The sequence below is a fragment of the Dendrobates tinctorius genome, unplaced genomic scaffold, assembly GCF_039654945.1.
Source record: "Dendrobates tinctorius isolate UK_male_01 unplaced genomic scaffold, ASM3965494v1 ptg000004l, whole genome shotgun sequence".
NCBI lineage: Eukaryota > Metazoa > Chordata > Amphibia > Anura > Dendrobatidae > Dendrobates > Dendrobates tinctorius.
In genome coordinates this window covers 16,206,199-16,227,423 of record NW_027361672.1, presented here as the reverse complement: position 1 = coordinate 16,227,423, position 21,225 = coordinate 16,206,199, and positions in this window count along the sequence as shown.

Below are 21,225 nucleotides of genomic sequence, written 5' to 3'. Positions count from 1 at the left end.
CCCACCATCCGAGAAACAAATTAGCCAAAACCGGGGCACATCTGGCCCCCATAGCCACACCGGAGGTCTGGAGAAAATAAGACCTGTCAAAAAGGAAGAAATTATGCTTCATCACAAAACCTAACAGATCCACAATGAATGAATCGTGCATTCTATCCGAATGAACTATCTGATCAAAAAAATACAGTGCTGCAGTGATGCCATCAGAATGGTCAATATTAGAGTAAAGCGATTCTACATCGCAAGTGACCAACAAGGCCCCAGAGGGCAGAGTAACATCACGATGTTTCCTAATAAAATGAGAGGTATCCTGTATATAGGATGGTAACGTCTTCACCATCGGTTGAAGGAAATAGTCCACATAGATAGAGGCCTTTTCGCATAAGCTGCCTATACTGGCAACTATAGGTCGGCCCGGAGGCCTAACAAGATCCTTATGGACCTTCGGCAACATGTAAAAGGTAGGAGTGATTGGATGTTCAACCCACAAAAATTCCATCTCCTTCTTGTTAATAATACCCAACTCAAAAGCCCTATCTAGTAGTCTCTTGAATTTAATAGAGAAGGGTCCAGTAGGATCTGACGGTAATCTTTTGTAGAATCGAACATTATCCAATTGGCGGTGCGCCTCTTCCTGATATAATTCATGCGGCCACAACACCACATTTCCACCTTTATCAGCCTCCTTAATCAAAAACAATTTGTTAGATTTTAAATTATCCACAGCCAGTCTTTCCCCCGCATGTAGATTATCCACGTGACGTGATCAGCAGGAATGGCCAAAAAATCTTTTTTGACCAACTCAAAAAAAACCCTCACAGCTGGAACCAAGGAAAAAGGCGGGGCTACCATTGATTTATTTTTATAAGGAAATCGGTTTTTACCATGTGTCGTGTCCTCCTGTAAAAGATCCAATAGATCCTGTAACACCTGACGATCCGTTTGATCCAAACCATCCACCATCCGTGGCTTGTTGTGTAAAACCTGAAGAATTAATTGTCTGCAAAAAATATAAAGGTCCTTAACCAAAGTGAACTTATCCATACCTATAACAGGCGAAAAAGTCAAACCCCTCTGTAACACAGAAATTTCCAAAGGTGAAAGGTTATATTGAGATAGGTTAATGATTTGAAGCACATTCTCCTGTACCTGTATCTCCGTAGTCCCATCCTCCACGACAACCTCCTCATCTACTTGCGAAACTTCCTGTACTGATTGTACTGCGGGGGGCCTGCGTCCCCTGAAGCGGGTGTTTCTTGTGAACATCCTCCCGCCTGCGACGGCCCCTTCTTGTCCGATTTCGGCCTCGCTCTCGGCTGAAGATAAAAAATCACTACCCGATGTATAATCAGGTTTACGGGCCAACTCCACAGTTCTCTCTGGGGCCCTATCCATAGGGGCCTTACGTCTAATATTCCCTTTGTGTTTCCATTGGAATACCTGCTTCTCCTCAAAATCTCTACGATCTCTGTGAAATTTGGATTTTTTCTTATGTGTAATATCCCTATCATATCTGTCCAAAGTCTCTTTGAGCCTGGTTTTAAAAGGCAATACTTGGGTCACTTCATCAAAAGCACTCAGTTTAGTATCTAATTCTTTAATCTGTTTTTTAACCGAGACCAATAGCTCCCTATCATATTCATAATAATACCTGAGCATCGTAAAAGTCCCTTCTCCCATGTGGCACGAAAGTCCAAAGAGGGTTCCCATGCCGGATATATAGAAACCCTAAGGCCTCTTGGCACAATGTTGGATTTAATATATTCCTCCAAGGACCGAATGTTCCACCACAACCTGATGCCTAATTTATGTGCTGCTATCAACTCTGCAGTCACACTAGCAAATTCTGAACTAGGCATATAACTATTAGAAGTGGAAAAAATATCTGAGGACTGCGCCCTCCATGCTGCCTCTCTCGTATCCCAATCCATCCGGGAAGAACCACAGTAAGGAAGGCTGAAATAAAACAACAATAAATTAAAAAATATATAATACCCTTGCACAATGCATCAACCCAATAATAATTATATTAATGGTAAACGCCTAGAGCATACAATAATGTTCCAGGCCAATAATAAGGCACATACACTACCCATCAAGTGTGTGCAGCCCACAAGAAGGGCCGGCAAAGAACCGACCAAAACCAATTATATATAACAAAAATGGGGCGCAATTTTTAGGGTATTCCGTTTTGACAATAAAATAGACCGAAATGAACGAAGAAATAGAGATAAGCTTGCCCCAATTAGAGACATTTGGGATAAATGGGTAGAAATTCTGCCAAACTTATACAATGTTGGTGATGCAGTAACCGTTGATGAGCAACTAGTGTCATTTCGTGGTAGGTGCCCATTTCGGCAGTATAGACCAAGCAAGCCGGCGAAGTACGGTATAAAAATATGGGCATTATGTGACAACACAAGTTTTTACCTTTGCAATGCACAGGTGTATACCGGAAAAACACCAGGAGAAAGAGCAGAAAAAAAATCAGGGGATGAGAGTTGTCCTTGATTTGACATATGGACTCAAAGGACAAAATGTGACATGTGATAATTTTTTTACTTCCTACCAACTAGGGCAAATGTTACAAAAGCGACAACTTACCATGTTGGGTACGATCCGAAAAAACAAGCCTGAACTACCGCAAGGTATCTTGAGTAAAAGAAATGTACATAGTTCCATGTTCTACTGTACTGCAAATACAACAATTGTTGCGTATGTTCCAAAAAAAATAAACACGTAATACTAATGAGTACGAACCACCATGATAATGCAGTAAGTACCCGGGAAGATAAAAAACCTAACATGATCTTGGACTATAATGCAACCAAAGGTGGTGTAGACACATTAGATCAGCTCATTAATACATATACCTGCAAAAGAAAAACAAATCGGTGGCCTATGATTCTGTTTTACAACATTCTGGATTTGTCGGCATACAATGCTTTTGTGTTGTGGAGGGAAATCAACCCGAATTGGAATACAAACAAACTCCATTAACGAAGACTCTTTATTGAAGAACTTGGAAAATCACTGGTTAGGCCGTATATTGAGGAAAGAAAGGTCACACCCAGAACGGAAGGAGCAGCAGGCCTTGTACAGAGCATCCAGCAACATGCTCAGGAAAGTGAAACAATGACCTCCACAAGCACTTCTACCCCCATGGCCTCTACCAGCGGTGCTTCAAGAATAAAAAGAAAAAGGTGCAGCTATTGCCCTTATTCTTGTGATAATAAAACAACTATTACATGTTGTGGATGCAAAAAATTCTTATGCAAAGCCCATGTTTATTATTCTTCATGCAAGAATACATAAAGTAATATTACCATGTAAATGTGTTCAAATTGAAGTGTTTATTATCTTTAATTTTTTTTCACAAAATGTTTGATTTGCTTGTTTTGGTTTGGTTTTTTACCACATATGTGTAGTTTGCTATTTTTCGTTTTGCTTATTACTAAGTTTTTTCTGAATAAAAAAAAACAAATAAAGATTTCAATTTCATTTTTCTTTTTTTTTTATTTCCAAACATGTTCCCATACAGTCTAGTAAGCTAAAGGTATAAAAATAATTGACTTAGAGTATCTAAAATCGAGATTTAATAAACCGGGTCATAGTGACCCGGGAGCAATAGAAGTGTATAGTACATGGGAACAGAACAGCAGGGTTAAAGTCCAATTTCAGTGGGTGGTTTAATGTCGCGTTGCAAACAGCAGATTAACAGAAAGTAAGGAAAAACATAAATATACTCCAGCTTGGAGAACCACTGGTCCCAGACTCACCCCTTGCACGGGACGGGCTTAACTAAGCGGCTGCCAGGTCCGCGGCATCCGCTAGGTGCCATTCCCAGGGTACTTGATAGTCTTGCTGCTATAGTTCTGCAGCACGGGGATCCTGTAAACAAGTTCAGGCTAAGTCCAGCCAAGTACCGGTACCTTCCAGACACACTCACCATGTGCCAAACACCAACCTCAATTACATAGCCCATAACCCCTCCCACAAGTGAGGTAGACATCACATGGCCTGACCACGTGACCATGACATCATCGCAGGTCCTGTCTTTAGGGAAAAACCCGGCCAAACACTAATCTGCTGGGAGAAATGTATCTCCCATCCAGTAAAACACCCTTTACTGCACCACTATATACCACTACCGTTCAAAGGTTTGGGGTCACCCAGACAATTTTGTGTTTTCCACGAAAACTCATACTTTTATTAATCAAATGAGTTGCCAAATGAATTTAAAATCTAGTCCAGATATTGACAAGGTTCGAAAAAAAGATTTTTATTTGAAATAGTAATTTTCTCCTTCAAATTTTGCTTTTGTCAAAGAATGCTCACTTTGCAGCAATTTCAGCATTGCAGACCTTTGGCATTCTAGCAGTTAATTTGCTGAGGTAATCTGGAGAAATTTCACCCCATGCTTCCAGAACCCCTCCCACAAGTTGGTTTGGCTTGATGGACACTTTTTGCATAACATAAGGTCAAGCTACTTCCACAATAGCTCAATGAGGTTTAGATCTGGTGACTGCGCTGGCCTCTCCATTACAGATAGAATACCAGCTGCCTGCTTCTTCCCTAAATAGCTCTTGCATAATTTGGAGGTGTGCTTTGGGTCACTGTCCTGTTGTAGGATGAAATTGACTCCGAATCAAGGCATTGCAAAATGGAGTGATAGCCTTCCTTATTCAAAATCCCTTTTACCTTGTACAAATCTCCCACTTTACCAGCACCAAAGCAACCCCAGACCATCACATTACCTCCACCATGAATGACAGATGGCATCAGGCACTCTTACAGCATCTTTTCACTTGTTCTGCATTTCACTAATGTTCTTCTGTGTGATCCAAACACCTCAAACTTGGATTCATCTGTCCATAACGCTTTTTTCCAATCTTCCTCTGTCCAATGTCTGTGTTCTTTTGCCCATATTAAGCTTTTCCTTTTATTAGCCAGTCTCAGATATGGCTTTTTTTGCCACTCTTCCCTGAAAGCCTGCATCTCGGAGTCACCTCTTCACTGTAGACGTTGACATTGGCGTTTTGCGTGTACTATTTATTGAAACTGCCAGTTGAGGGCCTGTGAGGCATCAATTTCTCAAACTACAGACTCTAATATACTTGTATTGTTGCTCAGTTGTGCAGCGGGGCCTCCCACTTCTCTTTCTATTCTGGTTAGAGCCTGTTTGTGCTCTCCTCTGAAGGGAGTAGTACACACCGTTGTAGGAAATCTTCAGTTTCTTGGTAATTTCTCGCATGGAATAGCCTTCATTTCTAAGAACAAGAATAGACTGTCGAGTTTCACATGAAAGTTCTTTTTTTCTGGCCATTTTGAGAGTTTAATGGAACCAACAAATGTAATACTCAAGAGTCTCAACTAGCTCAAAGGAAGGTCAGGTTTATAGCTTCTCTAATCAGCCAAACTGTTTTCAGCTGTGCTAACATACTTGCACAAGGGTTTTCAAGGGTATTCTAACCATCCATTAGCCTTCTTACACAGTTAGCAAACACAAAGTACCATAAGAACACTGGAGTGATGGTTGTTGGAAATGGGTCTCTATACACCTACGAAGATATTGCATTACAAACCAGACGTTTGCAGCTAGAATAGTCATTTACCACATTAACAATGTATAGAGTGTATTTCTGAATCATTTAATGTTAGCTTCATTGGAAAAAACTTTGCTTTTCTTTAAAAAATAAGGAAATTTCTTAGTGACCCTAAACTTTTGAACGGTAGTGTATATATATGTTTTGAAGAATATTTCCTTTGAAAATGATGTGTAAATGACTTAGAAAATTTCTCTATGTGAAAGCTCATGTTAAAATCGCAATGCATTCGGAAAGCAATCAAACTGCTTTCGCATGAAAATCGGATACTAGGTGTGAAAAATCGGATTGTACTCGCATAAAAAACACGTGACACTCACATGACACTTGCATTACACTCGTCTGACTCTCCTGCATCAAAATCGGACCGATTTTAAAATCGCTAGTGTGACTCCAGCCTTAGATCATTAGAATTGATATATGTACTGTATTTTGTATATAAACCCTTTGCACATGTACAGTACCATGGAATCAATGGTGCTGTCAAAATAAATAATAATAATAAGGCTATGTGCCCACGTTGCTTTTTTGATGCAGAATATTCCTGAGCAGAAACGCACACCCTGTTCCCGGGAAAACGCATATGGTTTTTGACGCGCTTTTTTAAGCGTTTATCAAGCGTTTTCACAAGCGTTTTCCCATGCATTCTTGGCAATACAATTGAAGGTATGCGGAATTGTCATGCCTCCACCTCCGCCAAGTACTCACCCTGCCTTCGCTCCCGTGTCGCAGCCTCCCGCCGCCCGGCAGTTGCGGCGGTCTCTCCTTCCAGGTCCGAGGCCGATGGCGTCTCTGCATGCTATGCGCATGTGCCGTAGGCCGCGCCTCCTCCCCGTCTCTTGTGCTCCGGCGGTGCCCTGACCCGGAAGCACCGCCGGGCCAATAGGAGACCAGGCAGGGGCATATCAGGCCGCCCTCCTTTAATGGAGGCGCCTGATCTTTGTGTTAAGTCACGTTAGGCCCTCTTCCGCTACCTCTGCATTTACCCTGCTACTCCTGTCTTCCGAAGTCCTACTCCGGTCCTGCTGTCTGTGCTCCAGTCCTACTCCGGTCCTGCTGTCCGTGCTCCAGTCCCCGTCCTGCTGTCTGTGGTCCAGTCGTACTCCACTCCTGCTGTCCGTGCTCCAGTCCCCGTCCTGCTGTCTGTGGTCCGGTCCTGTTGCCCCTGCTCCAGTCCCTGTCCTACTGTCTATGGTCCAGCCCTACTCCTGTCCTGCTCCGTTCTGCTGCCCGTACTCCACTCCCCGTCCTGCTGTCTGTGGTCCAGTCCTACTCCGGTCCTGTCCTCCGTGTCCTTGCTCCGTCCTGCTGTCTGTGGTCCAGTCTTACTCTGGTCCTGCTCCGTTCTATTGTCTGTGTGCCAGTCCCCATCCTGCTGTCTGGGGTCCAGTCCTACTCCTGTCCTGCTGTCCATGCTCCAGTCCCCGTCTTGCTGTCTGTGGTCCAGCCCTACTCCAGTCCTGCTGCATTCTGCTGCCCGTACTCCAGTCCCCGTCCTGCTGTCTGTGGTCCAGTCCTACTCCAGTCCTGTCCTCCGTGTCCTTGCTCCGTCCTGCTGTCTGTGGTCCAGTCTTACTCCAGTCCTGCTCCGTTCTGTTGTCCGTGTGCCAGTCCCCATCCTGCTGTCTGTGGTCCAGTCCTGCCTTCCGACTCCGGTCCTGTCTTCTGTGTCCTTGTTCCATCCTCCTGTCTGTGGTCTTACTCCAGTCCATTCTGAGCCGCCCCTCTCGGTACCGGTTATCGTGGTACCCGAGTCCCTGGGCCTGCTCCTAATGATCCCTGTATAGGGGTCGGCTCCACCTGGCGGTTCGCCCAGGGCCCCTCGGTGCCATGATCCAGAGGGTCCACTCCTGGAGACTTTTCTCACCTGACCAGTTTTGTTACAGTAAGATCAGGCCATGGATCCCGCCGGTACTCCTGCTGCACCCAAAAAGAGTTGCTCTTTTTACGGGAGAACCAGGGACGCATAACATCCGTCATGAAGTCCTTCGACTCCCGATTGTCGGCCCTGCAGGTGGCCGATCCCAGAAATGCTGGGTCAGCAACGGGATACCCAAGCCCATATTTGAAGTTATATGGCCTCTGTCGATAGCCGTTTCGTGGCCCTCCAGTCAGCCGCTGCGGTCCCGACTCCGCCCCCTGTCCCGGCTGCTCTCCCCTCGCCCCACCTCGCCAAGCCACCTCAGTTCAGTGGTGACCCCAAACTCTGTAGGGGGTTCTTAAACCAGTGTAGCCTCCATTTTGAATGGTTGCCTCAGCAATATCCGTCTGACCGGTCCAGAGTAGCCTTCATTATGTCCCATCTGGAGGGAGAGGGCCTGTCCTGGCTGAACCCTCTCTGGGAACAGGATGACCCTGTTGTCTCAAGCCTCCCAGCCTTCTTGGATACATTTTGCAGGGTCTTTGACGAACCGGGTCGGTTAGCGTCTCTCACCGAATCCCTTTTCAACCTTCATCAGGGTTCCATCACAGTTGGGCAGTATGCCATCCGCTTTCATACTCTCTCCTCGGATCTTGGATGGAATAACGCGGCGTTGGTAGGGGCATTTTGGCGCGGTCTCTCGAGCAGGAAAAAAGATGAACTCGCAGGCCGGGATTTCCCGACCACCCTGGAAGACCTTATCTCGCTGGACACACGTATTGACCTGCTGAGACCATAGCCATGTCCGAATACGTCTGGGAGAACCTCGCCAAGTGGTTTATACGAAAGTCCTCGTTGCCCACTGGAGCCAGGTTTTTCTTCGTCAAGAAGAAGGACGCAACTCTGCGGCCATGTATTGATTATAGGGGCTTGAATGAGATTACCATCAAGAACAGGTATCCTCTTCCCCTCATTCCAGAGTTGTTTGACCGTCTTAGAGGGGCCCGGGTTTTCTCCAAGTTGAACCTTAGGGGAGCCTACAATCTGATCCATATCCACGCGCGGGATGAGTGGAAGACTGCGTTCAACACTCAAGATGGCCACTACGAGTACCTGGTTATGACCTTTGGTCTTTGCAATGCTCCCGCTGTGTTTCAAGAGTTTGTCAACGAGATCTTCTGAGACCTCTTGTACTCCTGTGTGGTGGTTTACCTGGATGACATTCTAGTCTTCTCGCCGGATCTTGCATCCCACAGAAAGAGTGCTCGCCTGGTGTTACAGCGTCTTCGGGAGAATCGCCTGTACGCCAAGATAGAGAAATGCCTCTTTGAGCAAACCTCCCAGCTGTTTCTGGGCTACATTATCTCCGACGCTGGATAAAGAATGGATCCCGAGAAACTGACTGCAGTCCTCAAATGGCCTCGTCCCGTCGGGGTAAAAGCCATACAACGGTTCCTCGGATTTGCCAATTGCTACAGGCAATTTATTCCCCATTTTTCCACAATCACTAAACATATTTCTGCTCTCACCCGGAAGGGGACGAGTCCCAATTCCTGGACTACGGAGGCGGAGGAGGCCTTTCGGACTCTAAAACAGGCTTTTGCAGCAGCCCTGGTGTTGCACTACCCCGAGAGTAACCAACCCTTTGTGCTTGTAGTAGATGCTTCCTCAACAGGGGCCAGGGCAGTACTGTCCCAGAGATCCGCTTCCGGCCGACTACGTCCCTGTGGCTTCTTTTCGAAGGCTTTCTCTTCGTCCGAGTGCAACTACTCGATCAGCGACCGGGAACTGCTGGCCATAAAATTAGCCCTGGAGGAATGGCGTCACCTTCTGGAGGGGGCTGTCCACCCCTTTGTAATCTTCTCTGACCACAAAAACTTGGCCTATCTTCAGTCTGCCCAGAGACTCAACCCTCGTCAGACCAGGTGGTCCTTATTCTTCGCTCGTTTTGATTTCAAGCTCCGTTTTCACCCAGGCAACAAGAACGCTAAAGCTGACGCCTTATCCAGAGCATTCCAGCCGACCGAGACAGAGGAGGAACCTTTGCACATTATTGAGTCCACTAAAATCATCACTGTGGCTCCGGTGAATTGGCTGTCTCCACCTCCAGGCAAGACCTTTGTACCAGAGAATCACAAGGAAAAGGTTCCACTCTTGGGACATTCCTCCAAACTGGCTGGTCATGCCGGAGCCAAGAAGACACTAGCCCTCATCATGCGTCACTACTGGTGGCCTACGCTTCGCGAAGACGTGGTTGATTTCGTGGCCTCTTGTCACTCCTGTGCCAAGAACAAAGTGCCACGACAACTTCCGTCCGGCCTGCTGCTACCTTTGCCAGTCCCTACGGTTCCCTGGGAACATATCGCCATGGATTTTATCACCGACCTGCCTCGGTCTTCTGGTTGTACAGTCATCCTGGTGGTGGTGGACCGATTCTCCAACATGGCCCATTTCATCCCTCTGTCCGGTTTTCCCTCGGCTCCTGAGTTAGCCAAAGTATTCATCCATCAGATCTTCAGACTCCATGGACTACCTCAACATATCGTGTCTGACCGGGGGGTCCAGTTCACCTCCAAGTTCTGGCAGGCACTTTGTAAGCTCATGAACGTTTCCCTCAACTTCTCCTCCGCTTACCATCCGCAGTCTAACGGGCAGGTGGAGCGAACCAACCAGACATTGACTGAGTACCTACACCATTTCTCCAACGCCCACCAAAACGACTGGGTTGATCTGCTTCCCTTGGCAGAATTCGCCTATAACAACCATACTAGCGAATCTTCGACTAAGTCTCCATTCTTCATTGTATTTGGCAGACACCCCAGCATTCCTCTTCCTGTAACTCCTGCCTCCGAGGTAAACGCCTTGTCCTCTGAATTTTCCAAAATCTGGGCTGAGACCAACACGTCACTCAGGAGGGCCGGTGATCGGATGAAAAATTATGCCGATAAGAAGAGATTGGACCCTCCACCGTATCGCACCGGAGACAAAGTCTGGCTGTCGTCCAAATACTGTATATCCAGTTGAAATTGCCCTCTTACAAGTTGGGCCCGCGGTTCATTGGTCCGTTTGAAATTCTTGGTCGTGTCAATAAAGTCGCCTACAAGTTGAGGTTGCCTGCTTCGCTCTGGATCCCGGACACCTTCCATGTCTCTCTCCTGAAACCCGTGGTGCTGAATCGCTTCCACTCTGTGCCTGATCCCGTTTCTTAGTCAGTTGGTTCTGACAATATCTTTGAGGTGGAGGATATCCTCGACATGAAAAAGGTTAGAGGTAGGACCCTATTTCTTATTGATTAGAAAGGCTTTGGTCCTGAGGAGAGGTCCTGGGAACCTCAGGAGAACATGGATGCCCCCCTCACTCTCAGGAGATTTTTTGCAAATCTCAGGGGAGAGTGGCTTAAGGGAGGGGGTACTGTCATGCCTCCACCGCCGCCAAGTACTCACCCTGCCTCCGCTCCCGCATCGCAGCCTCCCGCTGCCCGGCAGCTGCGGCGGTCTCTCCTTCCAGGTCCGCGGTGATTGTAAGGTGACATTAACCCTTTGTTAGATTAACCCATTTGCCACTGCTACAGGGCAATGGGAAGCCCACGCATTTGTTAAAAACGAATTAATCCCTTAATATAACAACTACAACTCCCAAATTTTGCACACAAACCCACATCTACAGTAATTATTAGTCAAGGACATATAAAAAGCATGAAATGAAATGCTTTACTGAATGTAAAGCATGTGTCATTTCATGTCGGGTTGGGGAATTATTTGATAGAAGCCGGCAATTTAATTAGTGGCAATTCTGCTATGAAGAACTCTGTGAAATATAAATATATATATGTTTATCTCAATGACTTGTGTGTGTGTGTATATATAAATATGCATATATATATGCATTCTATGTGTCTATATCTATTATTTCGTTTCTGTTAGAAACCCTGTCATAGGGCTCCATTATATGCCCATTTTGCAAGGCGGCGAGAAAATCTCGCCATACGGATTGCATACGGATGCCATACGGATTACATAAGGATGCTGACATGCGCAAAATACGCAACCACACCTTGCTTACGGATTACATACGGAGCACTATTTAGGGGTCATTCATCCATATTACGCCTGTAAACTACGGACCGTATTTTGCGGCGGTTAGTGTGACCACGGCCTTACTCCGGTCCTGCTCCGTTCTGTTGTCCGTGCGCCAGTCCCCGTCCTGCTGTCTGTGGTCCAGTCCTGCCTTCCGACTCCAGTCCTGTTTTCCGTGTCCTTGTTCCATCCTCCTGTCTGTGGTCTTACTCCAGTCCATTCTGAGCTGCCCCTCTCGGTACCGGCTATTGTGGTACCCGAGCCCCTGGACCTGTTCCTAATGATCCCTGTATAGGGGTCGGCTCCACCTGGCAGTTCGCCCAGGGCCCCTCGGTGCCACGATCCAGAGGGTCCACTCCTGGAGACTTTTCTCACCTGACCAGTTTGCTTACAGGAATCGCACGCAATTCTGCAAAATTAATGAACATGCTGCGTTTTTTACCGCCGCAACGGTAAAAAATGCACCATTGGCACAACATGTGCGGAATCAATTAGGATTGCATGGAATGCTTTTCTTAAGCGTTTCCGCGGCAGAATCGCGCGTTTAAAATTGCCACGGAAACGCTTAAAAAACGCAATGTTGGCACACAGCCTAACTTCCAGCAGAAAATGTCCAAATTGTTTTCAGAGCATTCACTTCTGACAAAAAGGCAGTCAAACAAGGGTCAGTGTAAATGATCCAGGCAAGTGTGTAGACTGTAGCTGTGTTTGCAAAGAACTCTCTTTTACACAGTTAAAATACAGTTCTGCAATACTCGCAATACTTTCATTCACTTGCATTCACTCAACTGCCTAAATATAACATGTACTTACTGTACATACTCACCATGGGTGAACACTATCTTTGAAGGTCCCCTGTGCAAGGCTTGTGTCTAATCCTCCTCCATCTTCCCTTCCATCAAGCCTACTGCAATATGCACTGCATATTTACATGCATATTCACAATAGTCACACGTATATAAAATAAACGCACGCTAACACATAACTTGAACATTTGCAAATTACACACGTATATATATTATATACACATGCACACAAGCATATATAAAACACATATGTACACATGCATATGCACAATGACATTTTTTAGGAGCACCAGTTTTTCTGCTCAACTTGACAATTTTATTGATCATTAATTCATAGTTGTAATAGCCATAACTGCATTTTTATATAAGCCTCGCTATATGAGATCTTGTTTTTTATGAGACGAGCTGTACTTTTTTTTTAAACGACATTTTGCTAAACACACATGTAGTTTTAAATTCTGTCAGTCATTTTGTTTTGTATTGGATATCACAAACACAATAATGTCGAACCAATTACTGATTTGTGATGTTTAAATTAAAAAAAATGTATTAAAAGAGTTTTCTGAGCTCTAGACAAGTTTTTGTAGTCACTTTATGTACTGTCAGAATTCCCATGTATTCCCAACGTGAGTGAGCTGTCACATGACAGCAAGTAAACGATTTGCATACTTGCAATAACATGCCAACTAGACTCTCATTCTCATCCCTCAACAAAACTTTGAGAGAAACATGTGAGATTCTAGTTGGTATGTGACCATCCGGCACATGTAAATTGCATTCTTGCAGTCATATGATGATGGGAATACATGCAGTCACATAAAATTTCAAGCACCATGGGAATACAGTATATGTGAATTGTGACAATGTGCACAAAGAGTGACTGCAGACCTTTGGAAGACTCATTTATAAATGTGATTATTGTAATTGAATTTCATTATTTTTTGCCAATTTTAAAGAAATAATATTCAGGTATAAAGAGAAGTACTTGTTTACAAATATACATTTCTATATACTAGTAGTACAATATGCCTGTAACGAAGAAGAATACCTTTTAGAATGTCAGGCAGAGAAAATCATCTTCTACTTGACTATGCTGCCTACCATAAAGATAAAAATACTATGTCAGGCTATATCTTCTGAGTTTGAATCCTGGGAGATGCAACACTTCAAGAGGGCACTTAATTTGTAAACTGGACATAAAGGCATTGGGTGGGAATTGTAATGTCTGTTCTCCATGGTCACCCTAATGCCAGGGCATTTTTTTCCCATCTGATTCCCACTCAGTTCAGATGGTCGAGGAATTTTTCTGGCTATGAGTATTATCTATGATGACCCCGACCGTGTCTCAAAACTACGAATAAAAAGGTACCAAGACACAACACGCATATAAAATTAGTGCCCTAAGAGTTCAAATCCCTATATAAGTTAAGCCATTTTTAGGATATCTCCCCCACAGGAGGCTGTATATTGCTTAACACAGCTGAGTCCTCCACTGATGAGTTCCTGGATGTGATGTAATGCATCGGGTGTCAGTTACACTAATTGGCACCAGGAGACGATTATTCTCCTATAACTGGCACTTGTAACTTCGACCCTTGAGATGGACACCTGCACAATGGCTGGATGTCCACAGATCCACATGAGTGTCTGAAGGCCACTGCCAGAGATCTTAAGTGTGACCAGAATTGGGTGAGCTTGTTCCAATCTATTATTGATGTATAGCATCCTGCCAGGTCCCTCCACCATATGCCAATGGTACTGGCATTTGGTAGTCAATTGCAGACAATTGGTGTCTTATTATAGCCTGATAATCTGGTTGACAGGCCCTCTTAGGGCACTAATTTTATATGTTTGTTGTGTCTTGGTACCTTTTAATGGTTGATTAAAAGATAAGTTTTATTCCCCTTTCTTACTAAACCTTTCTTAATTAGCTTTAGGGATTACAAATTTTGTTTGTTTTGGTCAATCAAAATTGCTAATCTGTATGTAAAAACTACGTCAGCTTCAGCAGGGAAACCGGTCAGTGGAGGAGTATTGCTCCGAGTTTCATAGCTGGGCTACGGATACTAGGTGGAAGAAGAAACCGGAAAATGTCCAATAATTTAAAATAAAAACAATATTTTATTGAAAAATATACACAATAACAAGGTAGGAAACAATTCCAGAATTTTTGGGGGGCACAACACAAGGGACCAAAATAACTGCAAAGTATTATATTAGAGCAGAAAGGAAAAGATAATAATGCATCTTAAAATATGTCATAAGTGCAAATTAATAAAATGCCAGCTATATTTGCTTTCTCAAAAATAGCAAGAGAATAGTAAATTGATAAAATGCCAACTATATTTGCCTGCTCAAAAATAGCAAGAGAATTATGGTCAACAAAAGTGACATTTGCAAGGAATGAGGTATAATGCCAATGATAAAGTCCATATGCTTATGAATACAGAGGGGTAGCCAGAACAACCGCTGAAAAACCAAGTGATAAACAGTAATATAGATATATAAATATATACAGCTAATCCAAAACCTCCAGACAAATACCTCAGTGCACACTTGCAGAGTCCCAAGGATGCGCCAGCCCTGACGCGCGTTTCGGCATCTGCCTTCCTCAGGGGGGTGGCATCATTCAAAGGAAGGAGGGTATAAGAAGAACGAGCAGCCAATGAGAACGGGAACGGATGTAAGCGACACATGTCCGCATTGAAAGTTACTATGGAGTACCACACCGCTGGCCTACGTGATCCCTGACGTTGCGATCACTTGACACAGAATCAAGGGACACGAGCATGGTAGTCGGAGCTCCATGAAATGCAATGCAAGCGTGCATTCCACCCGACCCGCTGCCATTGGACACAGGGGGGTCATGTGGTATGAAGTTCCTGCAAGGTAAAAACGATGAAGGAAGATCCTTAACCCCTTTCCTACATTGGACGTAATATTCCATCCGTGTGACCTGGGACCTAAGTCCCAAAGACGGAATATTACGTCACACGCGATCAGCGGCGCTCACGGGGGGGGGGGGGGGGCGCAGCTGATCGCGGCCGGGAGTCAGCTGATTATCACAGCTGACACCCAGCACTATGTGTCAGGGGCGGTCACGGACCGCCCCCAGCACATTAACCCCTGGCACACTGCGATCAAACATGATCGCAGTGTACCGGGGGCATAGGAGAGAAGCGGGCAAGGAGTCCTCCTCCCTGCAGGCCCCCGGATCCAATATTGCCGCGGGGGCCTTCGGGGTCTGCAGGGAGGCATCTTCCTCACTGCCTGCTGAGAGCAGGCAGGAGGAAGCCTGCAGCAGCGCCTGTCAGATCGCTGATCAGACACAGCACTGTTCTAAGTGTCAGATTGGCGATCTGACAAAAGACAGTGATGGCCCCCCTGGGACAATATAATACAGTAAAAAATAAAAAAAAACACGTGTAAAGACGGCTATGAATAAGCATGGTACTGCTGAAAACGTCATCTTGCCCCGCAAAAAACGAGCTGCAATACAGCATCATCAGCGAAAAAATAAAAAAGTTATAGCTTGCAGAATAAAGCGATGCAAAAATAATTATTTTTTATATAAAATTGTTTTTATTGCATAAAAGCGACAAAACGTAAAAAAAAGACATAAATGAGGTATCGCTGTAATCATACTGCCCTGAAGAATAAAACCCCATTATCAATTTTACCACACGCTTAACGGTGTAAACACCCCCGCCCCCAAAAGAAAGTCATGAAATGGTGGTTTTTGTTCATTCTGCGTCCCAAAAATCGGAATAAAAAGCGATCAAAAAAGTCACATGCCTGAAAATAGTACCAATAAAAACGTCAACTCGTCCCACAAAAAATAAGACCTCACATGACTCTGTGGTTCAAAATACGGAAAAATTATAGCTCTCAAAATGTGGTGATGCAAAAACTATTTTTACAATAAAAAGTGTCTTTTAGCGTGTGACAGCTGCCAAACATAAAAACCCGCCATAAATAGTAAATCAAACCCCTCTTTATCACCCCCTTAGTTAGGGAAAAATAATAAAATAAAAAAAATGTATTTATTTCCATTTTCCCATTAGGGTTAGGGTTAGGGATAGGTCTAGGGCTGAAATTAGGGTTAGGGGTGTTTGATCTCAATTCCAGCCAAAAAAGTCAAATGGCGCCGCTTTCCTTCTGAGCTCTGCCATGCGCCCAAATAGTGGTTTACCCCCACATATGGGGTATCAGCGTACTCAGAACAAATTGCACAATAACTTTTAGGGTCCTGTTTCACTTGGGAAAATAAAAATTGGGGGTGAAAAGATCATTTTTGTGGAAAAAATATGATTTTTTAATTGTACGGCTAAACGTTATAAACTTCTGTGAAGCCCCTGGGGGTTCAAAGTTCTCACCACACATCTAGATAAGTTCCTTGGGGGGTCTAGTTTCCAAAATAGGGTCACTTGTGGGGGGATTCCACTGTTTAGGCACATCAGGGGCTCTCCTAACGTGACATGGCGCCCAATCTCAATTCCAGCCAATGTTGTGTTGAAAAAGTCAAACTGCCTCGTTCCCTTCCGAGCTCTGCCATGATGCACCGAAACAGTGGTTCCCCCCACATATCAGGTATCAGTGTACTCAGGACAAATTGCACAATAACTTTTGCAGTCCAATTTCTCCTGTTACCCTTGGTAAAATAAAAAAAAATTGGACCTGAAGTAATTTTTTTTGTGAAAAAAAGTTAAATGTTCATTTTTTTTAAACATTCAAAAAATTACAGTGAGTCACCTGAAGGGTTAATAAACTTCTTGAATGTGGTTTTGAGCACCTTGAGGGGTGCAGTTTTTAGAATGGTGTCACTTTTGGGTATTTTCTATCATATAGACTCCTCAAATTGACTTCAGATGTGATGTGGTCCCTAAAAATAAAATGGTGTTGTAAAAAGGAGAAATCACTGGTCAACTTTTAACCCGTATAACTTCCTAACAAAATAAAATTTTGGTTCCAAAATTGTGCTGATGTAAAGTAAACATATGGGAAATGTTATTTATTAAGTTTTTTGTGCGCCATATCTCTGTGATTTAAGGGCATAAAAATTCAAAGTTGAAAAATTGCAAAATTTTCAAAAGTTTTGCCAAATTTCCGTTTTTTTTTTAAAAATAAACGCAAGTTATATCAATGAAATTTTACAACTGACATGAAGTACAATATGTCACAAGAAAACAATGTCAGAATCACTGGGATCCATGGAAGCATTCCAGAGTTATTACCTCATAAAGGGACAATGGTCAGAATTGTAAAAATTGGCCTGGGCATTAACGTGCAAACCACCCTTGGGTGTAAAGGGGTTAAGTGTCTGCAGTAGCACGATTGGTATTCTATCCTTATAACATAAATTATGGTCAAAAAGTCGAATAAAAATGTGAAATATGTGACAGTGATAAATATATTAAAGTAAAATAAAAAAAAATATGGAAATATAGTGAAAAACCGTGAAAAGGAAAATAATGTAAACAGTGAGATCAGATTGAAGAGAAATAATGAATAAATAATAAAATATAAAAAAGGATAGAAAAAATAAGGGAGAAAGAAAAGAAAACAAGGAATGAATAATAGAAAAATAAAATCAATGGGGGAATCTAATAATAATGATATGTGAATATATGAATAATGAATAGTAACACTGATGAAAGTGCAGTCAGTCGCATGAAACGATCAATTAATATAATAAGTATAATAATAATAGTGAGAAGAAATCAATATGTACAAATATACATAATACTAGCTGAAGAGCCTGACGCTGCCCGGGCATAGTAACTAGCTACCGTTAGTTATAACAAATTATAATGATTACATATATATATATATATAAGCTGAGTGTAGAGCCCCGCCCACTCCGCATACCCACATTCACTATAATATCCCACATAATCCCATCAGCCAGAGCCACCAGACTACTACCCCTAATATCCCACATCGTCCTGTCAGCCAGAGCCATCGGACTACTACCTGTTATGATTGAGTCACCGTAGGAGGCAGACACAAAAATAGAAGCTACGTCCAGAAAACCAGAGAAGTTGGCAACTATCAGATTGCAGACCCCTGAACCTATCAACACAACTAGCAGTAGCCGTGGGGGGTTCCTACGATGCCCTAGACCCCTCGATCACAGCCGGAGCGCTAAATAGCCTAAAGATAGAAAAGGAAATCTAAACTGCCCCAGAGCAGACCCCAAAGTAAAAGGCAGCCCCCAACATATAATGACGGTGAAGCAAGATGAAAAAACACTCACACAGATAGAAAGATAGGCTGAGCAAACGATGGGGCCCAAGCTAGCTAAACAGAACAGGAAAGAAAGGTTGCTGTCTGCAATCTGCCAAAACCCTATCAAAGACATAAGCCAACAAGCTGATATGAAAAAGACCCGGAAGCAGCTAGGCTTCAAAAACTAAATCAGCACTCAGGTATTTTCAGAAGACAGAGCTAAAGGAATTCAGCACACCCCAGCAGGGAATGGCAGAAATCCAGAAAAACAAAGCAAAACAAAGTCTAAGCACAAATGCAAAAAGCCGAGCAGAAAACTTAGCTTTAGAGGAGCAGGAATTCAGACTGGTCTCCAAGGATCCCACAGAGAAATCACCCGCAGGGCAGAAGGGCGTCGGCAGCCTTATATCCAGTCAGTAACTCCACTCAGCCAGTCATCATCATCAGACTCAGGTGTTTGATAATCAGGCTCACTACCTTTCTTTACCAGAAGAGGGAGTTCCTCGGGCCTCAGTAGTGAAGGGGAAAATGAACTCACAACAGTACCTCCCCCTTGAGGAGGGGTCACCGAACCCTCAACCACGCCACCAGGGTGATCAGGGTGAGCCCGATGAAAGGCACGCACCAATCTTTTGGCATGAATATCAGAGGCAGAGACCCAGGAATTATCCTCCTGACCATAACCCTTCCACTTAACCAAATACTGGAGTCTCCGTCTAGCCAGACGGGAATCCAGTACTTTCTCTACCTCATATTCCATGTTACCTTCAACCAATACAGGGTCTGGAGGTGCCACCCCCGGAACAACAGGTTCAACAAACCTCTTCAACAAAGATTTATGGAACACATTATGGATTTTAAATGTGACAGGAAGAGCCAAACGAAAAGAGACCGGATTAATAATCTCCAAAATCTTGTAAGGTCCAATAAATCTAGGCTTAAACTTAGGAGAAGCCACCCCCATAGCAATATTTTTTGATGATAACCACACCATATCACCAACCTTAAACTGGGGACCAATGGTCCTATGTCGGTTGGAAAACCGCTGGGCCTTTTCCTGGAGAGAGATAACTTATCCACCACTTGGTCCCAGATCTGGTGCATTCTCTCCACCACAGTGTCAACACCTGGGCAGGCAGAAGGCTCCACCTGCCCTGAAGAAAATCGAGGATGAAACCCAAAGTTACAAAAAAAAGGTGACATCAAAGTGGCAGAACTAGCTCTATTATTTAAAGCAAATTCGGGGCAAAAATGAAACCCAATCATCCTGATCAGCAGAAATAAAACATCTCAAATATGACTCCAAGGTCTGGTTTGTTCTCTCTGTCTGCCCATTGGTCTGAGGGTGAAAAGCAGAGAAGGACAACTGAATTCCCAGCTTGGAACAGAAAGTTCTCCAAAATCTAGACACAAACTGGACTCCTCTGTCAGATACAATGTTCTCAGGAATCCCGTGCAAGCGAACCACCTGTTGTAAAAACAGGGGCACCAACTCAGAGGAAGACGGCAACTTAGGGAGTGGTACAAGATGAACCATCTTAGAGAACCTATCACAAATCACCCAAATAACAGTCATCCTTTGAGAGACAGGCATATCAGAGATGAAATCCATTGAAATATGGGTCCATGGCCTCTTGGGGACAGGCAAAGGCATCAACAACCCACTAGAGCGAGAACACGATTTAGACCGGGAGCACGTCCCACAGGACTGCACAAAATTCCTGACATCACAAGACAAGGAGGGCCACCAAAAAGACCGACTCACCAGATCTCTAGTACCAAAAATACCTGGATGACCAGCCAAAGCAGAGCAATGAACTTCAGACATCACTCTCTTCTTCCACTGGTCAGGAACATACAACTTTCCACTGGGACAACGCTCAGGTTTGTCCTCCTGGAACTCTTCCAGAGCACGTCTCAAATCGGGAGAGATGGCAGAAAGAACTACCCCTTCGCCTAAGATGGTAGCAGGCTTGGTCACCACAGGAGAATCAGCAAAGAAGCTCCTAGAGAGGGCGTCTGCCTTGACATTCTTAGTTCCAGGAAGAAAAGAAACCACAAAATCAAAACGTGTAAAAAACAAGGCACACCTAGCCTGTCTAGGGTTCAAGCGCTTAGCCGACTCTAGGTAAATCAAATTCTTGTGGTCAGTGAGGACCACGACTTGATGCTTAGCTCCCTCCAACCAATGTCTCCACTCCTCAAATGCCCATTTCATGGCCAACAGTTCCCGATTCCCCACATCATAGTTACGTTCAGATGGAGAGAACTTTCGGGAAAAGAAAGCACAGGGATTCATTTTAGATGTTACAGGATCCTTTTGGGACAAAACAGCTCCTGCACCAATCTCAGAAGCATCCACCTCTACCTGGAACGGGAGTGAGACATCAGGTTGCCGCAAAACCGGGGCGGAGGTGAATCTTCGCTTCAGCTCCTGAAAGGAAAAAACAGCCTCCGGAGACCAATTTAACACATCAGCACCCTTCTTAGTCAAATCAGTCAATGGCTTGGCAATACTAGAAAACTTTGCAATAAATTTCCGATAAAAATTAGCAAAACCCAAAAACTTCTGGAGGGCCTTCAAAGAAGTGGGCTGAACCCAATCGTAAATGGCCTGTACCTTGGCCGGGTCCATTTCAATAGTTGAC